This window comes from Varroa jacobsoni, unplaced genomic scaffold (assembly GCF_002532875.2).
Source record: "Varroa jacobsoni isolate VJ856 unplaced genomic scaffold, vjacob_1.0 scaffold_269, whole genome shotgun sequence".
NCBI classification, from domain to species: domain Eukaryota; kingdom Metazoa; phylum Arthropoda; class Arachnida; order Mesostigmata; family Varroidae; genus Varroa; species Varroa jacobsoni.
Genome location: NW_019213171.1, coordinates 71889 through 89311, shown reverse-complemented (window position 1 = coordinate 89311; position 17423 = coordinate 71889). Strand labels below are relative to the sequence as shown.

General features: G+C 46.4%; 1 protein-coding gene and 1 long non-coding RNA gene across 10 annotated transcripts in view; one reads left to right on the top strand and one right to left on the bottom strand.

Annotated features, from left to right (window-relative positions):
• Positions 1-17423, top strand: part of LOC111258843 (uncharacterized) — a 72010-nt gene that overhangs the window by 1457 nt on the left and 53130 nt on the right. The gene's annotated exons all lie outside the window — the stretch shown is intronic.
• The window catches only part of LOC111258839 (uncharacterized), a 107389-nt gene that overhangs the window by 53706 nt on the left and 36260 nt on the right, over positions 1-17423 (bottom strand). The gene's annotated exons all lie outside the window — the stretch shown is intronic.

Genomic DNA, 17423 nt, shown 5'->3' with positions numbered 1-17423 from the left:
TATATATATATACATATGTATATCGACGTAGTGTAAATAGTCTCCACGAACAGCGTATTACGATCACTTGCTGTTGAATCCATGAGCGTTTCTCATCGTCGCCATTATCGTTATCTCAAACGATGCGGCGTCAGGATGAACATCACACAATGCTCGGTTATGTCTCAAATTGGACATTAGAATTAGCACACGCAACTTTTCGCATCCTTCTATCGTTTCAATTGATTGTTTCCTTTGACATTACGTAGCCATCGAAATTTGATAACGAGTGATATCGGTCTTGTTCGTAAACTCGCTTTACAAGCCTTCTAAATTCCAATTTTTTTTCTTTAATTTTTGTCGAAATCGAAACCACTCGCCGTAGTTGTACGGCTGTGTGCTGCTACAGCGGCGGTATCAACAGCAGCTGTGACCGTTCAGCTTTGCTGTGCTGTATGTGCTGCGAAGTCGGCGGTGGCGGATGCTGCTGCTGTTGGTGTTCTCTCCTTCTCCGCTGCCGGCCGGCGGCGGCGGCGGCGTCGGCGAAGCTGCTGCCAGCAAATGCTGCGTCAACTGTTGCTACTTTGTGACGGCTGCGAGTCCTGCTCCGGCGGGCGACCTGCCGTATGCCTTTGTGCCGCTGCTGCTGCTGCTAGATCATACAGAGAACGAATCAGCCAGGCAGATTCTGCTCGTTGTTGGTTGCCTGTGGCAGCTCTCAGCAGCATTAGCGGTATCACCGGCTAACAACAACAGCAGAAGTGCCTGCTGGATGGTTGCCAGCATTGGCGCGGTTCGGGAAGCCAAGGAGTCAGTCGGACAGATTCCCAGTTCCAATAGGGTCACTCAGCAGGCTTTTACCGCAAAGGCAGACCATGTCTGCCAGTACAGCGGAAGCAGCTGCAGAGTTGATGGCCAAATACTTAGCAATACGACGACACGAAATACAGAGGAAAGTTCAAGATGATGACGATGATGATGCACACATATACTAGTAGAGCAACATTGTCGGTAGTCGTACTGCTAATAATAATTGTGATAGTTGACGCGGACAGTGAAACGATGCCTATGGCGCCCACCTGTACATTGAGTAGACATTACGACAACGGGGTCTTAACGGCTGGCCGGGACCGAGCTGGGCTTTGTTTAACCCAGCTCGTTAATGCAGCCACCAATAATCACTGACAGACACACTGTGTGAGTATATATGCGGTTATCAAAGAGTCTTAGCTTTTAGGTAGGACATGCTACTGCCATCTAGATGCTGATAACGGGAAAACGAGTTACATTTTAACTATTGCTTCGAGGGTTCTGTTAGGTAAATCAATTGCTGTCGATATTCGTATAGCCTAGATCACGTGCTAGGTGTCCAGCTTGTCTTCAGGCCTTCACCAGTAAGCCTGTATGATTAGTATTGTGTTATATGTAAGTATGCGGCCTGATTTGAATTAATGTCGACATTAATAGCAACTAGATGTTTAGACACCGTACTGTGATGGTCGACTTGTTTTCCTTGTCTGACCCTACGTTGGTCACATCAAAAGTTGGCATCTTCAGCCGCCTGGCTGACGCGCGGCCGCCATTGCCATTTGCGTTTACTGACTGAGCATTATTTAGTCGAACCCGAACGTCAGTTGTCTTTCTCTCTGCTGTTTGTAGGCGCCGTTATTTCTAGCGCAGCTGGAGCCCGTACAGATGCGATAGTATAAAGCTATTTAACGTTCAGTAAACCAGCAGTTCGATTAGCCAGTCCCGTCTAAACGCGCATGCATTGCCTTCCACTGATCCATTCAACTAATCCAATTCGAGTTTACCAGCTGAGAAGCGAATCTTATCACCTCACCCACTACTGCCCTTCGAGAGCTGCTCTAAGAGCGGTGCTCTTCAAGCCGCCACTGTTACCGCCATAGACACTGGCCGCTTTCTTACATCAACGGCTCCAACTGTCGCGAGCTTTCGGGCATCAGCATCCCTCTCTTCTGACTCCCCCCGACGGCTTCTACCTAAGCGACCTGTGAGTAGCGAGCGCTTTTAAAAAGTGAGCATTTGTTGACGAGACCCATTCGCTACACTGCCCCTTGATCTTCAGCATGTGAGTACAGAACAGCACACGCAACAGCGTTGAGCGCGTCCGTGCGCGTATACCTTATAGAGCGGGACAGAGCATCTCGCCTATCCTCAAAATAGAGCTCGATAGAATAGAGGACAATTTGGGAGTCATATCTCCCTATCGATGCCGACATGCCTTCACTGGCAGCAGAGTTTTCGATAGATTCGACCCTATCTTGGGCAGTGTCAGGCTTTAGCAACATACGGCAGTCTGTAGTCTAAAAGACCTGACACTTCGATTATGAGGAAACTCTAACTAAGCTACGAATGTCAGCAAGGCCATGCCTGTCTGTCAGTATTCTCTGTGAGGCCGTAGATGGACGCCTATAAATCGAACTTTCAAGTTTTAAATCATCGTCTGCTTATCGACATTTTGACAGTTGTCTTCCTGTTGTTGTATTTTGTGCAATACGCTGGACTCCTTCACAGCGTCATATATGAAAGTGGTCAATGAAGGGACAAAAAAAATATATAGACCGGTAGAAGACAGCGAAAAGCTATGAATTGTTGTGCCTTTATAGACATAAATAAAGGAAAACCTAGCAATAATAACTGGACATCACCGGCTGTGAACATCATATGGAAATAGTTCTGACAAGCACTCCTCTATTTTATATACATAGCAATTTAATTCGAAGGAATACACAGACTTTGAGAAATTAGGTTTCTTATAGAGATACGTACATGCTACGAGATTCGTCGACTTTATAGCGACATTATTAGCTAATATGTACATAAAACTAGCCTCATTCGACAAGGTTCAGGTGTTCCTGATGTCGCTGTAGCTGTTTTTACAGTGTTGTCTCCGAGCTCCGTATACATATTTCCATACATGCATACCTTTTAATAGAAAGAGCTCTCCAGCCAAAAATTCTAGCGAAGTTTCTATTTTGGGTTAGATTCCTAGCTTTTTTTTGTCCCTGCCTTCATTTCTGTATGCCGTGTTTTCCATTCCTCTACCTCCGACTGTTTCTAAACACACGGGCACACATCGTTATCAGTGCAGCACTTCTATGAAAGGAGCAGATGTTTATCGTCCCTAAAATATGCTTTTTTTCGTATATGCGCCATGATGTGTGTGAATAGTTTTGATCGATACCAGCTAGACGGAAACTAAGTCGGGTCTACATGGCCGAGCGAAGGCTGTCTGTCAAATGATATGTTTCATTTTCATCGTCTTCCCTTTGTAAAAGCCGCTGGACTAGAATACGGCTTTTCTCAGTGAAGCAGTAACTCTCTATCTAGCTCTCTCTGAAGATAGCGAGAGACTATCTGCTACCAATTTCTTGAGTATTTGTTTTCTGCCTTACTTCAGCGATCTATAAGGACATATCTGTCTGTCGGTCCGTTTAGCGAGACTCTGTCGAGGGATTTGGTTCCTAGTGTCGACGACGTCCATGGGTACCGCTGCCGTCAACGAACCCCTCTTGTCTTGGCTGCCGGTCAAAGTAAAGTTTGCCTTGGCCGATTGAGGATCAGTTCGTCCCTCTTATCGTCTACACTGCCTTTCTTCTATCTTCTGTTTCATTGAAAAGCTGCTAGCATTAGGGAAGGACAAGGGCGATGTAACGAGCAGCAGCAAAGGCAGTCTAGCTAGTAGTGGCCGCACTGTAGATCTGTCTCTGGCCCCCTTCTCGCACCTGCACTCGCTGTCCCGTTCGCCGTTTCTTTGGCCCTAGACTGATTGGTTGGGCTGAGTAGCGGTAATGGCAGGACGGGGCTGTGAGGAAATGGGAAAAGAAGGTGGGCATCTAGCACTCGCCCAGCTTCTCTTTTTCCTTCTCTGCTGTTATTATTACTGCTTGTCAATATACAGACATTGTACATGCTACCGTACGCTAACTGGCCATGAGGCACTGAGATTTCTAGCACCGCCCATGCAGGGGTAGGGTAAAAGCTATGGAACGGGAATGAAGGGCTTTCCAAAGTGCTTAGAAATGGTCACGTTTCAGTGTTCTTTCCCTTGTGCGTTTCTCAAGGTTCGACATATCTTCCACCCGGGCTCAGCACACTTTCTTTAGTTTATTGCCCACACCCCTTGCTGCGGTTACTACCACCATTAACCCGTCCTCCATAGTGGAGGGGCTTTCCTCCATTCCATGATCTGTTGAGTCAGTCGTGCCATATCGTTTCTTCTCACTCATCTGCATTTAAATCTTCACTTATTTGTAGCCTCGCCGGCCTCGCTCTTAGAAGTCCTTCTCTGGCGGTCTCTCCCTAAACTCTGCGCAAGCTAACTGGGTGGCTGTCTGGTCTGTCTTGAATCGCAGAAGAGGTGGCCGGTTTCTCTCTGTTTTGTGTGTGTGTGTGTGTGTTTGTGTGTATGTTTAAAAGATGTTTCTTGTTCTTTGCATTGTATACTTCGCATTGTACAATGAGGTTATGTATAGGTGTGTAACAAAAGGGACAAGTTAGCGGAAAACACTATTTTGTCCGTTCGTGTATTCGTTTCTTCCCTTCGAATCGGAGTTAGTTTTTTTTTTCTGTGTTGCGGCCATTGTTCTCTGAACGGGACAACCTAAGAAATGGCGGCACCAAAATGCCCACAGACTCCCACCTGCCAGGTAGATAGGACTAGATGAGGTCTGCTGTGAACGAGTCGGTAAAAATAGTTCAAACAATGAACGATATATGCACGTGTGCGGGGGAGTAATTGTTATTGATTGTAAATGACAGTTCAGACTGTGGCGTTTAGTTCGAAATGAGATCGCTTAATCCACCGATAGTTGAACAGTTTAGCGCCGTACGCTTCACGGGAACTCAATTTATATACGCCTAATATGTGTTAGCATGAGTTTCTACCATTGCCAATAGTAACTGCAGCATGATAGTCAACATCTAAACGATGCTTCAGTGTTTTGCAGCCGAAAACATGAGCTGGCGTTTGTAGCTCCGTCCAGACTAGTCATACGAGTTTATTACGTACGCGGTCTTCATATACAGTAGACTATTATCCAATGTTGCTCAAACACTGAAGGTAAATGTAACGCACTTTCTTATGCAGAGTTTGGGATTCGACTTGTGAAAGATCGACTGCGTACTTATCTGGGTTGAGCAGCTCTTCGACAAAATCATCTTCAGTATGCCATCATGTGCCCTTGCAGTGCTTACGATAACGTTATGGAACTAATGCGGCCGACAGGCTCTAAGACTCCAGCTCGTAATCCAACATAAAAATATATCGGACATAATAACGTACACATAAAGCAGTATCGATCGTTGCTGTAACTGTATGGCTCGAACGTCCGTTTGAAAAGTCAAAGAGATTCTTCTTCCCTATACACTTTCGACTTACCAAGCAGTTACGTTCAATGAGTCGGGAAGTGTTACCGACTAACGGACAAACGTGCAGCGCACGTAATCTGTTTGCCGCTTGCGGCCTGCTGCAGGTAGTCGCAGTAGCGTTTCGAGACTATGCAGTGATATTTCGGTACAATGACATTAGTGTCGACATTATTTACCCAAAAGCAATCAGTGGTGCTGAAGAAGCCCATTTTCTCGCTTAACCCACCGTCAACAGCAGCATCTGTGGCACGGCCGCAAACGCCCGCCAATGCTCACAGTAAATGCTCACGTAATTCGCTAGAACGAAATAGAACCCAGTTGCAGTTACCGCCGCGCCTGCTGCCGCTTCTATTTCGTTGTCGCATTCTCTTTGTTTGCGCCTTCATCTCGTCAAACCGATCCTGCACACGCGCTGGCGTCAGTAGTATCTGTGGGCCCGAAGCCGGTGACTGGCAACGAATAAGAAGCTCAAGGGTTCCGTTGTCGACGCAGTAGCAGCAGCAGCAGCAGCAGCAGCGGCGGCAGCAGTAAAAGCAAGTAGGCAACGGCCGTTCATCGATGAAATCTTACTATGTAGCAGCTAATAAACGTGTGGCTAAGACTGCCAGCCCATGGCAGCCGCTTCAGGGCGCAACAACCCGCCACTTCGAGCCAGCATAGGCCAGATAAGGACCGAAGTCGTTCCTGCTCTTCTATTGCTGTCGGTTTTTGTGTACGTATTCCCGTGTGTGTATGTTTGGGTGTGCGTGCGCCTGGGTGTTCGTGTACGCGTACCTCTGTGGATTTTTGTTGGTATTTCGGACTTCTGCTTCCTTCGTTGCTAGGATTACTGCTAGCTTTTACTGCTTTCACGACCGCCCATCGAGGCACTTAGTACTTGTGCCGACTACTAATGCTTTAGCCTTACCGGTGGCGGCGGCAACAGCATCGATGAAGCAGCTATAGCTGAAGCACAAGCTATGGCTACGTCTTTTCCAATGCCATAAGCCAGCGGCTGCGATGATGATGATGATGGCAATAGTGGGCCCCGCCATTACGGCCAACCTTTCCTTTGCGTTCCTTGTTGCTGCAGCGTGCGGTAGTACGATATTCACAGACGCACACTTTGGCCTGGTCGGTCGGTTAATTACTATACATGCAACAAGCAAACATGCAGCAGCAGCAGCAGCAGCAGCAGTGATTTGCAAATCAACGCGTGCACACGTTCTCTTGTAACCCTCACAGACACGCGTGCAAAACGATGAGAGGAGAACGCGCGACGATTAGTCCACAGACACACAGACAGTATTAGGTGTCAGGAGTAAAGGCCGCATTAAGACGCGCTCCTGTGTCTTACCGCACGACGCTTCCTCGCAAGCCCATGGCACTAAGTATTGTAGTACCAGCAGAACCTGCTTCAGCGTAAACTGTGACGTCATGGCGGCAGCAGTCGGTAATATCTGCAGAAACAAGATGACGACAGCGGCGTCATCGAGGAAGAAAACGCGCATAGATGTTAGGTCCCGCAAGGTGCAGCGCGCTGCTTCCGCTAACTGTGGCAGTCGTTACTTGATGATTAGTTTATATGCGTGTGTATGTATGTATTTGAGAGCACGTTTTTTGATTGTCAAGGACTACTGTTAATAGAGAAGGGTAATACGAGAAACATGGGGAACGAATTGCTAGCCGCGCGAACGCTTGAAATACCTGGATCGTACTAATACTAGCCGAACAGCCTGCTCTAGTCTGGCGACAGCTGCCAGAAAGGACAACAATCAACCGATAGGCGATCAATAAAGCAACCGGCTAGAATCATTACCTGCAAGCCAACTGGGTGATTTTGGCTGATATTTGCAAACTGTACCAGTAGATGGATAGCCTAAGAAAGACGTGCAGGTTTCAGGCCATGCAGAATTTTCTATTCCCAGCTATACGTCGCTGTAGCCTACCTGCTATTCATCATTTTAAGGACAATAGCGCTTTCCATAATTTGCGTAGGACTTCTTCCTCGAATCTTCGCATCACGTTACCGTCTATTAAATATACGACGGTCGATAATGACAGGACCGCTGCTGTTGTTTCAATATGGAAGCATATATCTCTTTATATACTAGCAAGAACCAGCAGTGCTGTTGGTGTTATTATTACTGCTGCTGCTGCTGCTGCTTCCGACGTTGGTGTAGTTGCTCATTTCGCATGGTTGTCTGTCTTGTCAATATATCGTTAGTTTGTATTTTTATTTTTCCCGTCTGGGACTCGGTTCCGTCTTCTCTTTTTCACTGATGTCTGTCATTATTCAAAGGATTCTCTAGCTACCTCGTATTATACTGTTCACGGCCACTGTTATTTGACGGCCTTTTCGTCGTCGCTCGCTGTAGCTGCACGTCATTTCATGCCGACGCACTTACCGCTACGAACATAGTACAAGCACGAGCACCGTCTCAGCTGCTACTCATTATTATTTTTACTCTAACACTATTGACAGCTAGGATGACCGTTACTATTACCAGCTACGACTAAGATAGTTCATGGAACTGAGGTGGTAGCGGGACGCTTCAACAGACGAAGTGCCAGAGAAAAGGACCTGATCGGCCTTAGCGTCCATTTATAACTTCGGCTATTTCTGCTGGTAACCAAAAGTCTCTTGTCGACCCATCGTCATCACAATCATTATCACCTTTCAACTGTGCGCTTGTTATATATGGCTTCACTCGGGAGGCATTTGGTGTCCGTTTGCCGCTGCCACTGCTCCTACTGTTGTTCCTCAACCTCGATAACTGCACGAAGGAATGAAGAGTGAAGCTGAGCAGAGATGAAGTCAAAAATGGCTGGTGGCCACTATTCTCCTTTAGCAGAATTCCTACTAGAAAGCAGAGAATCTTAAGCGAATTAAATGCAGGTGAGAATTTTGATGATGATGGCCTTTGATTTCATTCGTTTACCCTTAATTTCAGAAACTTTTTACAACTAGACGCTTGAAAACGCAGCGAGCTTGCACCAGCAGACAAGCCACTGGTCGGGTAGGTAGATCCATGTGAAGTTTGTCAATTGGACAGCAATCATCATTACCTGTTTCTCATATTTTATATGTTTCCTTGTAAGACTGCACATTTGTCCCCTGAGGAAAGATATGTCGAACTTTAGTATAGAGTTTTACATGGAGCTGTGCCGCTATGCAAAGGCCCGATTCCAATGTGAACCAAATCATAATCATGAATGGATCGCTATCTTCGGTAGTATTTCTTTGTCATCGTACTTTATAATGTTTTTGGTATACTTTTATTATGATGTAGCCGAGTCACAGTCCTAGCAGCCGAGTACCTTTACGTAGACCTTCAATTCTACAATAATTTCTTAACAGCAGAAATGTGTGATACCCCACAACGCGTAATCATCCCCGAGTAGACTTTACAGACTCGTCTGTCAGCCGGCCTCGACTGATTCGGTCCTGATTGACTAACTGACTGATGGAAAAATCACACTCTATCTGCGTCTACCAGCGCAGCGGCTCTGTAAACCGCCGCGCTTTCGGCAACTAAAGGAGCGTAGCGATATCCTGGGGTTTCCTATGCGTCTTTTTTATTGACCCGGTAGCAGCAGCAACACTAAAAGTGAACGTAGCTGATGCATCCGCTGAGGGTTTACCAGCTGCCGTCCCGGGTTCGGTTGCGTCCACGGTGGTAGACTCGGCAATAAAACCCAACTTTTTCTAGGAAGTTTTTTCTTCCCGGATTTTTTCGTACGTATTTTCCCTGTCTTGCTAGGTGCAGTTGCCAGACGGCGAGAGAAAAGAAAGGAAAGAGGGGGCCCGCGATGAACACAGGCGGAGAGAGGAGTAGAGTAAACTGGAAAGAAATAGGGTTACTGTGTGCTGTAGCATGGTCCGTATAAGTTGGGTCGGCAGAATTTGAGACTCAACGATGGTAAAAGGGCACTGGTTCCTTGAAGATGGTGTCTTGCCAGGAGGTTTTCTCGCCGAGCCTGTCTCTCTCACGCCTGCATCTGCGCACCTCTCCAGGCGCGCGGAAAAGGTGAAATCGATGTAGCGAGAACAACGCTGAGATATTTAAGAGAGGTGGGGAGTGATGATCGGGGATGCAGAGGTAGGCGTCTACATACGCACACATTGGTTGTGATCGTTAACGGGGCGGCGGCGACGATAGAGAGAGGAATTTTGGACAAAGCACATGGCAGCCCGCCAGCAAATTTCCCCCCAACGAAACCAAGGTTTGGCTTCTTGTGTTAGTCAAGTTAACAGCAAGCAGAGCAATCTCAGCTTGGCGTGGTCGAACATCCAGTAGACCGTACTTTCCCATTCCGTTCGCGCTGGTCCCTGTCACCCCTTAAGTGTCCACTCGGCAATGACTGCTTTTTCACTCGAGTATTTTCCTGCTTCCTTTTTGTGGCTCGGCTGCTCCTTGAGGGGTCGCAGGGTCCCGGTGATGATGCCTGTGAATTTATTGTTTGACGAGAACCTTTTTCCAACATTACATTCGTTCTTTGACTGTCTACGCTTTCAGCTCAGTGCGGGGCGTCCCCTAATATTTCCTTTCGCGTTGTTTTTGTCCCTTCCATTGACACAGTAAACGGTGCATTCCTCATACGCTATATGAAGGGAAAACGAATCACGAAGACACAACACAGCGCGGTAAAGCATTGAGGTAAATCAAACGGGTGCATGCAACCGCAGGGCAAGCACAATACGCCAATCGTGCGTTTCTATATGAACTCTATTATAATTACTAGTATTAATACTCGTAGTATAATAATAATTAACTAATAGCTAGTGTTAATACTAGCCGTACAATGTATAATACTTTAACGACGGAAAGCACCTGTTCTATTGACTTGCGTGTAATTAAATAACTAAGACCATTATATCGCCTCGCTTGGTATGTCGCCGTGATAGCTGAGCGATTCTACAGGCGTGGCTGTGCGCCCGATATAAGCCGCCGCGCTTGTATCGATCGAACAATGATCACGCTATATTCACAGGACTTTCTTCATTTTAGCTATCGAACGTGCAGCAATAGCAGTCAGAAGTTCGAATCCCTTATATCTAAATATTATACACATCCATAATCTACTCGGGTGCGTATGTACCAATATATATGTATATCTTTGTGCTGAGTGCTATCACGTATGAAGCTCTTGCTTTCTTCATTCCATCAAGATAATGCTGACAATAATATTGTTAACTGGTCTCTAGCGTCGACTAGCCAATATCTGTTCCTTTCATTCTGTTCGTCCGTTGCACATCTTCGAAGGCTGTGTCCTAGCTGACTACCATCGTTGCGCTCCTCGTCGGGAGCTTTACGAACGATTTTATAGCGGCAGCTGAGGTCAATGGACAACAAACGAGTCGATTGCCGCTCGGTCCGTCGCGGGTTAACCAGTCGCCATCATCAACCGGCTACGGCAGATAAATAGCCAGCTCGATATAACGTACAATTGCTATTGCTTGTTATACAATATAGTATGTGACTTTTCTTGTTGTTAACTATTACTAGTACAACAAGCAGCGGCCCGGATAATTGTTGTAGCTATAGTTGTTGATATGCTTGTTTTACCATTCAGCAAAAGGATGGAGTAATGAAAAGGGGGTTGGTGGCATTGCGAAAGGAGGCGCAGCCAGACCAGCTAGTGGCCATGCAGGATAACGTGCAATTCTAGTGAGATTCCCGCCACCTTGCTTTGTCGCCTTTACCATTGACGCTGATATTAGTATAAGCCCCAGGAGCACTGGGAACAGCGACGACATCTGTCGTAGCAGCTAAAACAATCAACGTATGGGCATAGCTTCATCACTATGAGCTCGGCTCGTAGATGGTCCACGCTAACGGCAACAACAGAGAGCAAGTTCAAAGGCGGTCCCGTGACGGTTGCTTTAAATAGCTATTCTATGAGTACCGATGATTTGATGTGTTTTTACGCGATCCTTCTATAGGGCATCGTCAAAATAATCGCTATTGAAATTCTAATTTCTAAATAAATGCTTCTAGAACTGGGGCTAGACCGCTAGATGCTTGTACGAGCATCGCGCTCGTTTCCAATAGCTCGTAAACACGGGCAATCATCGAATCACTACTACTGTGGTAATGTCGTTCTGAAGTTCGTCATGCTACCGATATTTAGTCATGATCAGCTCCGCTTATCCGAGCTCATTGATTCAACTGAATTTGTTTTGTTTGTCGGATGATTGATCAGTTATCAATCCTTCAAAGAGCATACAACTGGAAACAACTATTGCTATTATTACTATTATCACTAATGCTATCGCTACACAATGCCTAGCTCTCCAAGTAGCTAGTTGCCTGTCTGGCTCTTATTGCAGAAGCCTAGTTTCCGCAGGAGATTCGTGTAAGCCTCAGGGCCGTTGCTTCAGCGGATGCTGATACCGCAACTATAGCGTTGATATTTATGCTGCTGATGCTGCTCGGCTGGCCGGCCGGCCGACCGGCTTCGACGACTACGCCAGCAACGCAGAGTCCAACGTCGCAGCAGCTGCCGTCGTGTAGCCGCTACGTCGTTCACTGTTTATCCGTGGTTACAATCTGAGCGATATCACAAGCAACGTCCTTGCGGTCGCCATTCGGTGGCTTGGCTACTTGGTCGGTTCGTAGATTGAAAACCACTAGCTGCAACTCCTTCGTTTGCCTGTCTATGCTATTATGAGGTTATCCGCCATGGCGACCAGCACCGTCGCCACAATAGCCACTGTTACTCGCACGCACTCACAAACTAACGTTCGCACCAGCATCATCAGCAGCACAACAGGCCGGGAGCCGTGCAACCGTTCGAGTGCTCAGGCAAAATTACGCGCGGCCAACGAGGACGGTGGCTGGCCGGACGACTGGCTGACTAGGCCACTAACGGCTATGTCGTGCCTTACGAGTTATGGGAAAGCTGTAAATACGACAAGCGGCTAAGCGGTAAAACGAGTGTAGGCGTCGAGTACGCAGCCAACAAATCAGTCAGACGCCATACGAATGGGGGTGATAGAGGCATGCGTAAAAAGACGTACGGATAAACAGGGAATCAGGCAAACAGGCCGCCTGCTTGTTTGCTGCGCGGTTGGATGAGTGACCAGCATGAGCATATGAGCATCAGGAGCCGTAGAAGTACCACAGTTAGACTAACTGCATCCGAAGCGATAACGCTTACAACAAGGAGCTTATGGTAACTGTCAGACGAATGAACGAGCGACAGCCATCGTCCGCTATATCAGTCTACGGGGATTATAGCAATGACAGTTATGATGACTAAGGGACGAAGCAGAGATGACGGGCGACGAAAAACCAGTTTGCGGCTGCTACTACTGCGCCATCGACTACGAAGTAGCAGCTAGCCAGTGAATAACCTAACTGGAACCCAGACAGGCAGGCAGGCAGACCCTGCATACGTTCGACCATTGAAGATCGACAGGCTGTAACTGCTACCTGTGCTATGGCCTTCAATGGCGTCGCTGATGGCAGTCAGTCGATGCTAATGAATGGACCGGCTAGCCATCCTGTTGCTTTTCATTCTAGCCTAGAGAGAACATTGCACCTTTCTACAGAAAATAGCAGCAGTGGCAGAAACGGCAAGCTATAGTCAGCAGCAGCAGTAGTCGCATCTGAAAGCATAAGGTTACGTGTTTCTAAGAGAAAACGCTCCAGAATGAGATAGCTGGCCGAAGGACGTACGGGCTATAGGAAGATGAAACGACGAGAAAAAGGAGATATCTTGAAGACGTTTCGTGGTGACCTCGCGTCTCGACCGGGATTTAAGTGGTATAAGAACGCGGTCACTTTTGCTGCACCGTACCATATTATACAATAGTTTGATCAGTAGTTTTAGCCCCATGTGTTTGTATACATAAGAAGGGCGTGACGTTCTCGCTAACAGCTAGTCGCGACCAGCCCGCGAAAACAAAAGAGCACTGTCCTAGGTCTATTTTGATGGTCAGCATCCCATGCCGCAACAAAAATATTCTAGCAGGTTGGAACTGCTTTGACGGCATGCACCGTAGATGTGCGTGGTTGTATGCATCTAAAACTGTTAGGTGATCTTCTGCCCGAAAAAACGCAAACGTTGCTGATTATAATTTTTGGTGATTATAGTTTAGTTATGCTTGTTGGCATTTGAAAATGGCCGGCTATCTACGATCAATTCTATACCGGCTCAAGTACATTACCTCGTTTAGTCTTTTTACCGCGAAGCATTACTAAACAGTTTCTGTTCGGACAGTGGGGTAAACGAGAGGTGGCATGCGAACAACTTCCCACGCAGCAGCTGGGGAGAGACACAGACAAAGATACAATGATAATCTCTCGTTCGGTAATTCGAATAATAATATTATTACTACTATTATACCAGGCTGGGTTGGATTAACTGGGTGCGTGCTGTACGGTCACTGTGAGTATGTGGATGTGTGGGGAGCGACAAGTTACGTGCACTCCGTTTCTTGCTTTGCGTGTCTAGCACGTTCTCTCGTACACATATAGATACCCGCACTTTTTTTTGTGCCACCAGGTGCTCCTATAGTTGGTTAGCCTAGCAGCCCATCCGCGTTTGTTTGCCTTCATTGGACGCGCCGTCTGTTCGCTGGCTAGATAGTAACCTGGCACGAAAACCAAGACGATTTAAGTAACTAAACAAGTTGTAACAGTAATGATTCTGCTATTACGCTGCTTTTACCCATGACCGAAAAGCGACTTCACTCTCCCTCCATCGAAAGAGCTCCCTCGTTTGCTGTTGATTCGTTCGTGCGGCGGACCTTTAGCTTGGCTTGTTCTGCCTTCATCCTAGTAGACTTGTAAACCGAAGCGAAGCAAGCACTATTTGAGGAGTCGACATTTACCCCCCGCTCAGGCCGATCGGCCGGCCTGCTGAGCAGGCCAGCCGTTTGCCACTCTTGACTGTTTGCTGAATTGCAGCAACATCGCGCACTCAGGCTCGTGAAATCGTGGCCTATTAATCCAAATTGAGACACTTCAGCGTAGTGCCGTTGCACTAACTAAGAATAGCTATGTACCGAGCAGAATGTTTCCCAAAATATGATGGTCGTCTATTTTGCTCCATTGTTTTTCCACCAAGTTACATAAACCTCATTTACGTTTAAAAAAAAACAAAAAAAAAACATGTCAGTAGATGGGGATATTTGACCAACTGAAAATGGAAAAACCGGTAGTGTATGCACGATCGCATCTTAATACAGTGACTCACAGTTTTTATTGAAGCTGGAGACATACTTTGTTTACGAGAATAATTAGTCAAGGTAAACTCGCTTGTCCAGTGACGAATTTGTGTCACAGAGGAGCAGAAGCGTCTAGAAGGTTAGAAAAATTGAATGAACAGCATGAATATGATACTAGGTTTTCAAGTTGTGCATCTGTGACCGTTCCGTGACAAACGACATGACTCTCGGTTGTTTTATAACGATAACTTTCGCATGATGTTTAGGGCATTCACAGGTGTCTCCTACATTACACCTCCATTAATTTGTCTCATTGTCGGCACTAATCCACCTTAGATAAGTCGACCGGTTTTTTCGAACCATGTACTGGGATCCTTGTGAAGGGCTAGAACAGCGCCGACTTGCCGATCCCGACGGTTCTGGCTGTGACGGAGGCTCTACTTGCCACTTTGTGCTGATCTGCAAATTATATTTTTTTCTAATTTCATCTCCTTTCCTTATTTGATTCAGATCGCATATTGGTCCGATAGAAAAGTATGACTGTCGGCTTTGTTGCCTATCGACGCTTGGCTCGTTTCCATAAAACACTTGTTAATCTGCAAATGGTTACATAAACAGGGAAACTAGGTATGGCATAGCTGTAAAAAAGATATAATTACATTACGCTCTGCTTCTATCTGTGTTCGACTGGGTCGAATAAATTGAACGCGGACTAGTGGAGTGACATTTTTAGGGCGTCTACGTGAGACTTGAGTTTAATCTATTTTTCCATATGGCTCCTATATTTGCTAGCTGCCAGCGTCAACGTCGAAGTGTGTGGTGACCCTGACAGATTAACGCAAAGACGATAGCTTTTTTTCATCAACTACATGTTATTAACGCCTCGTCATATTCAGTATAAGATGCTGTATTTGCAAAGCAGTTAGATAATTGAAAAAAACAGCGCTATTTCCAGCGTTCAACCAGCGGCACCTCGTCGCACTTCGTTATCGAAAGAATGATCGGTGATGCCAATTACAAGTTCCAGTTTGACAACCTATAGCAAAACTTTTGGAAAAGGAAGCCTTATTTTTTGACAAACCATCATTGTCTATAAAATATATACACGGAGATCGAGAATGGTCATGACACCAAAAAAATGAGCGCATGTTCTCTTTATGTCAGGCGGCAATCCGCGGCTCTGAAGGCTACTCCCAACAGCGCGGTGTCCTATTTAGGTCAATAGGCCGTTGAAGACGGAAAGCTAAATATTTACAGTTGTATGAGTATTTTAGAGTGGTCTATAAAGTTACAAGAATTACTTTCGGCTGGCATACAAAATCACAGTATGAATATAGTTACGACTGTCTCTTATGCGGGCAGCCTATTTCTCAAAATGTTCTTAAGAAAATAGACAGTTATATGAGTGTTCTGTTAGACGCAGACAGATGTGATAGCAAGGAGACATTATTTTGCAAAGGGCAGATTTGTGGAACGTGCTTCTCGACGGTGGAACATTTGTCGAGACCAAATCGTTTTTGCTAGACTTGCTGCTGACTTAGTATTGATACTCAAACCATAAAGGATCGTATTTGAAATGGTTAGAATAGAGATTTCTACACAGCTCAACAATCTGAGCAGTTGCTCTTCTACCCAGCATCGAACGTGTTAACTGCCCATAGTAAGTTATCCTTTCGTTAGGAGTATAACTAGTTGTACACATAATCAAGGGCACCCCAATTGTATTATATTACGCTGTTTTTACTAAAAAAAAAACTTCCTGAATTATATTTCATATATCGCTATTCAGTTTTGAGCTGTTCAGAACTGTTTGTTGTCCCGCATTAAATGTCAGCTAGATTGCATCGCGGTGGAATATCACTCCGCAGATGACCGGACCACAATGCCACCATTGAACTTCGAATGTGGACATTGATGGATGGCTACAAGTTACACGAACCACGGCGATCACACCTTAGACACATACATAGTTACACGCATACGCATCGCCTCAATGCAATGCGTCTTGATGAACATATGAGACGCGTGAATGGGGTAGGGAATTGGAGCAAGGGGTACGTTGAAAGATGTTGCAACAAAGAAGCAATTGTGTCCGCTTTTTCGCAATACGCTAAACAACATCTTATTATCCTCTACGTTCGCACAACATTGACATGCATTCGCACGCTGAGCGCATAACAGCAGCGGGTTCGGACGGCACAACGCGCGTTATACCGTCCACCGGCTATAGCGGCACGGTGGGCTGCCGCTAACTGACGCTAGTAACAGAGGACTGGATGGATACTCTCCTGTGACTACGGATGTACACGGCGGTCCGTGTGTCTCGCTGGCAGCGCGTGGCGGCAATCCTTGTCGTAGTAATTGTAAGTGCTGGGGGGGGGGGGGGGGGGGCTTCTTGAGGTGTTCTTAACATGGATGACGCGCCGCACGTCATGACTGAACGATAATGGTACTGGTTCTGGCGATTTCGTAATTTAGTCTCCATCCCACCCTACTCCCGGATCTTACCTGCCTGTTTGCTCGAGTCCGGCAGCTCAGCACCGGCGTCAACAGCCGCTCCAGTCAATGGAGGAACGGTCAACAATGAACAGAAAAAAACGACATAGGAAAAGCACAGTATGGTTGTAATAGTCAAAGCAGCACTACTGGCATCTGCTGGTCAAAAGACGATGAAGATGAAAGAGAAGAGTCTGTGTATTTGCGTGAGTGGCACATTGTGGTCATACTGTTAGTTTTCGGCATGGCCACAAGGCGAAACTCTCTTCAGTCTTCTTAGGGTGTTCGGCCAACACAACCCGTACGGACGTTCATCAGCATCAATAGCAGTAAGCAAGTTCCACTCCACTGCAGCACTGTTGCTTGTTGTGGTGCCACTTCCGCAGTATACTGTTGT